At 41.1% G+C, this 5,861-nt stretch overlaps 1 pseudogene; it reads right to left on the reverse strand.

Annotated features, from left to right (window-relative positions):
• Nucleotides 1-404: 404 nt before the first annotated feature.
• On the reverse strand, nt 405-3,455 carry LOC145396808 (uncharacterized; annotated as a pseudogene).
• Nucleotides 3,456-5,861: the final 2,406 nt, after the last annotated feature.

A 5,861-nucleotide genomic window follows, 5' to 3' on the forward strand; every position in this document is an offset into this window, starting at 1 on the left:
ACTCTCTTCTTACTCTCTCTTACTAATTATTTCACCTCTCTCTTTCTTTCTACATATAACTCTCTCTTCCACCTCTCAACTTCTTCCAATGCCCCTATTTCTTATCCATTCATTGTATACTTTCTTCTTTTGTGCCACAGCCCGTCTCACCTCTTCAGTCCACCACGCTGTTCCTTGTACCCCCCTCCTTCATTAAAGGTGTAAATTATGTCATATTTTATATTTTTGTTGACAACAATCAGATAATATTATGAGAAATATGGCAATAATGATTTATCCATACATGAAAAATGTACACAAAGACTTTATACCGTAATGGTATCATATGACGGGTGTTGAGTGTTCAGTTCTAGAAATTAATTCTGACAAAATATAATGTTTATAATAATATATTCACACAATATTTATTCAGACTCATCGCCACTGTCGTCATTGCTGTCCATGTTCAGTTTGAACGGGTTTTGACGGATTGCCTGGCCCCTGCATTTGCAGAAGTCTGAGCACGGAAGTGTAATTTTTGTGCATGGACAGTGTGTCGTTTTGCAGCCACAGTTGACGAGATTAACCCTGGAGTACTAAACATTTTTTTTCGCAACAAAATCACTAAACATGGGTATATTATATCCGACATTGGAAAAATGCATACTTATTCAAATTAACAATTACAGACTAAAGTTAATGCACCTTACTATTACTAAGCCTAATATTAACTCTTAACTCATACAGATAAGGTACGTTCTGAATTTAGACAAAAATCTTAAAAAAAGCAAATCAAACACATTTGAGAAGCTTTTGGAAAAAATTCACACACACACAAAAAAAGGCACCATCAATTGCAACCAAACTTCCCCAAACCCTTCCAAGGTATGCTGCCTCTGCTCACAGGGGGTCATCAGTACCCAGTCCATGTGCAAACTGTAGGGAAGAGAGGTGGCCACAACACTGAACTTGGGTATATCACATGATTATAGAAAATTCCAGGGTGCAGAGCAGAGTGACATGACCTACATCTGTCGGCGCTTGGGACAGACAGAAGCTACTGGGCATACCAGCTGCCTAACTCCACAGTAACACCCCGTAATATACATGACGTCATGGCGCTCGGGTATATTATACCCATGGTCAGCGTTCTAAGGTTAAGCACTTCATCTGGTGCAGCTAACTGTCCAGGCAGAGCATACTTTGGTCACAGTTCTTTTCCATTCATTTCCCAGCCATGCTGCAGAGGGTCCAAGTCAGGCGGCAAAATCATGCCTGCTGATTTCGACAAAGCTGTTTGGAAATGAGCTCGCTCACACTGTGGCTTAAATGCACCTTCAGTAGGTGGAGGGCTGCTCAACTTTGGTGGTATATGTTGATTACCAGCAAGTTTTCTCTTGAAAATATTAGTATGCATGTGGACTAGTGATACCTCCGGCTCCTGACCATATAACATGACTACAATTTCAAACAAGAGCTAGTGACGTCATTTGGCGATGCTGCAACATCACCTAGAAGAAGCAAACCAGTGAACTTTTCAAGTGTTTTGAACACAGTTGCCTTGCCAATACCAGCAAATGAAGAGACTGCATCACATCCAGTTAGGGCATGAGCTCCAAGAAGGTTACAGATGACTGCAGCATGCTTATGGACCACTTCATTGGCATCGATGCTTTCCAGAACACGACTCCATGGTTACCTCAACTGTAGTTGGCAAGCCGTTGGTTCGTGCATGCAGGTGATGTGCAAGGTTAAGAAGCACATTAGTGTCATCACATACAACCCGAATTGGTGAAAAGCCTGCAGAAGCTTCGTGAATCATGTGATATGCCATGATGACATCTGCTTCCTCATGTGTTATTGCTGTCTGCTGTGGACCAACCCCAGCTTCTATTGGATATGGATCAGGGCCAGTCACGATGATGCATTTTCCTTGTGGGACCTGGATGGAGCACAGCTTTTTAACAATCATATGGATGACCTGTTCTTTGTTTGCACTTACATTCAACGCGATGGCTTGTTTAGGTAAAGGCGATTCTTCTATCAGCTTGAACACGTGACTCAATCCTTTCTGTCGTGAGGTTTGACAGCATGACTTTTTACTCAGCTTGTAGTATCTGTCAAACACCACATGAAGGACTGATGCTGTCTCAGTATATTGCATGATTCTGGACACTGCACTGCTGATGAACGTTGAAAGATTTGCAGGTAATGCTGGCCAAGAAATTGTCCATAACAAAGCACAACCATCTAGGATTACCACCAATGGATGTTGACAGAGCTGTATTCCACATACCATCTGAAGTCTATTCTTGAGTACAGACTTGCTCTTGTCCTCATTTCACCATTCTCCTTAAAGAGAGCAGTTGGATGTGGAGCCAGTTCATGAGAGAATAGTCTCTCTATGGAAATAGCCTCCGTTGATGATGCTATTATTGCAATGACACGTGCATAGACAAATTCAGTATCAACAACGATGTGACATTAGCCAACCTTAGTAGTATGTGTCATTGCAGCTGCTATGGTCTTGACATTTCTTTTCAACTTGTGGAAGCCTGATGGCCATTGTCTCTCATATTCTAACCACTGGGCAGTTCCAGTTTCGTAGCAACAATGAATATTAACTGTAGGATCATCAACAACTCGCCCAGAAAATATATCAACAAGACCAGAGACTGGATGCTAATCATTGTCAAATATGTCAGTGCATGATGACAGAGCATCATGTATGTTCATTCTATCAGTCACATCTGCCGTGATGTGCTTCAGTTACTCCTCCTTGTGGGAAGTGACAACATGTTGAGCTTCACCATCTTTAATTGCTTCAAGGTCATTCATCAGCTGTGCACATGTGCTATGAGATAGTGCCCAAATGGCTAGAGTGGATTCATTCAAAGTAGATCTTATGATGTCAGATGGTCCTTTGCTATATCGCATGTAGGTGGTCCAGAAGAGATCTGACCATATCACATTCCATAGGCCATCTTGGTGATGCATGACATGCTCTACAGACATAAACCTCTTCAGAAGTTCGGGATCAAGACGTTGCATAGGCCGTAAATAATAGAGCCCAAAGCGCGCATGACTGACATGACCTGATGCAAAAAAAATATGGGAGCATCTTTTCCACTGCAAACAAACGGAGTGGCCAGTCACCTTCCCTCTCTGCTCGAACAAATGTCATGATGATGAATACAGGTTTGATGAGGCTGTCCATCCATAGCTTGGTTGTTACTCTGCTGGCTTTTGGCATCAAGGTATTCATTGAGCTCCATTATTGTGTGTAGTTTCTGACCGACCAGTACTGGATGCAAAAGTCCCTCTACAACAAGGCACAGTGATCTTACATTTTGGGGGAACTTCTTGCCAGAAAGCAGTTTAGGCACTCCAGCAAATGGAGACTTTAGAATGGCTTCAAGGCCACTTTCTGCTATCAGTACACTCACAACACCTACAAAGCTTATGAGCATATGCATACCGTCAAGCCTTGGGAGAAATTTACTGAAGAGGTTGCGGTCCACCCAAGTTATGCTAACAGCCACCTGATAGAGCTGCTGGTCAGTGGTGAATATGGTCCATTTTTGTCCAGTTAATGATGTGAGGTGTTGACTTTTAACCATAGCAGTTTTCATAGTGTCGGGTTTAGTTGGTGTCATTTCCAAAAAAGGTGCATAAGCAATGCTTGTGTTTTGGCCAGGTTGTTGACCTCTTTCCCTAGCACGTTTTGTATTGAAACCACTGTATTCTGGACACAGACTGCAGTTGTAACTTGCTTGAAGATTTCCATATCTTCAACCACAGCTCTGTTTAGAGACACCTGCCTGCTGGCCAAAAAGGCAAGAGTAGGAACAACTCTAAATCTGTAATGCTCTGGCATTTCAGTCATTTTGCTTCCATGATAACGTTGTACATTCACTTCTTCCAGTCTCAAGCAAGTGGCCTTTGTTTCATCCCATTTAAGGCTCTCAATTGTGGGAATGTCAGGCATGCCATGGGTCTGATCAGGCTCTGACTTTCCATTCTGAGTTATGATCATAGCCAACCCATGGGTTGCTGTCTGTCCATTTTGGGAGGAAATGTGTGTATCAAAGGTGTCAGCGACAACTTGGACCAGTCCATTTGTACTGTCATATTGTGCTAATCCTCGAGGAGCTTTGGCCTCTGAACTGGCAGCAGATATTCTGAACGCAGAAGTTCACTGCAAGAGGATGTAACACCAATATTATGAGATTGGTCAACTAGCTTTCGGTGTTGGTTCAACCGTACACTCAAAGATATCTATAGGCGTGCTGCTTGACGAGTCACAACACCTGTTACAATGTTTCCAATCATTGCTGCTTCCAGTGTGCAATCAAGCTTAGGTGATATTGCAGCAAGAATTGACAAGAGCATTTGGCTACAATCACTAATAACATCGGACACTGATATGCAGAGGTAATAAGATTTCATGTTAGGTTTCTGGCATTCTGCTCTGACGTTTTTGGCCAAACTTGAGATGACTCGTACATTGCATTCATCCTCAGTGTTATCTACAACATGAAGTTGATTTGCTGCTTTATTCCGGAACAACCAAGATTGAAGCCACACCAGGAGAGGACAAAACAATTAGTTCAGGATGCAGTTTCATGCTGACAGTCTTTAAGAGGGAACGCCTTGACTGCTGTGTTCCTCCTGGTTCAATATACAAATTATACAGATCAACACTATTCCAAGTGCGTTCTTTGTTTGTGACAGTTTGTGTGACCAAACTGTCTAGTGCACTGTCACCTGCATTAGAAGTGGACTCTGCTGGACTTTAAGTGAAAAATATAGCAAGACAGTCTTTGTGGTAACGGGCATCTGCTGCATGCAGGTCGATCAAAGCACAATTAACTCTGAATGTCAGATCATTTGACAAGGCATCATATCTTTCACCTCCTCGCCTTAGAATGGCTTCTTTTGATGTGGTCTTTCCAATATCAGCAGTTCTAAAAACATATGCTTCTCTCCAACGACTTGGATTCTTTGCAGGGCATTCTACTGAGCATTTCTGACCACAATACAACAGTCTTCAAGGAAGTTAAATGCATGACTTCCCCTCAGTCTTTTACTACTTGTACCATCAGCTGGCTGCAATATACGCTTTTTTAGAAAACGCTCTATATGATGCCTTGAGCAGTAAGTGCTAAGCAACTATAAATTATAGCATCTTTAGTTTTTTAACCCTAGATAGGTGAAGTGGGGTATCAGAAACCAGAGTCCCCGAAATTTGATTTTTAAAAATATGAGCATAAGGTCTACAGATCTGTCCGTCTCATTACCTTCCTGCCTAGTGATGCTCTTCATGGGGATGATGGGGTCATAGCTGTACCTGGCTCTGATTTTGCTCTATAGAGCCATTGGGGTATGTTAGACCCCCAGATTACCTATAATGTAACCTAGCTGAGCCCTCTTGTGATTTTTTTTATTTCAATTTGCTGTCTTTCTCCTTTTGTATACAGAAGGTCCCAACATCGGTCTACTGCAGGCCACCCAAGGAATCATGATATTACTTTTCAATTTTGCAAGATTTAATTTTAAAATTTGCATACCTAAAATTTAATCATTTTTGTATAAACTTTAAAAAAATATATATTTTTTCAATTAAACTTTATTTTTTCTGGCCCTATTTAAAGATAAGGGGTTGAATTATTTGTGTATTGAAGCATATTGAAATATCTCAAACGGAAGTTTTTTTTTTTTTTTTCAGACCCCCACGTTACCTAATATGTAACATTTTGAAGATTTCCTATCTAGGGTTAATATTATAATAATGACCGATTTTGTAATAATAAGTAATACTGAAGTGTAAAGTTAAATTAATTTTACAGAACTCCATACAATTTTATCAATCTTGGCAGAGT

This window comes from Coenobita brevimanus, chromosome 39 (assembly GCF_032717465.1).
Source record: "Coenobita brevimanus isolate Jiangsu-jjx chromosome 39, ASM3271746v2, whole genome shotgun sequence".
Lineage (NCBI taxonomy): Eukaryota > Metazoa > Arthropoda > Malacostraca > Decapoda > Coenobitidae > Coenobita > Coenobita brevimanus.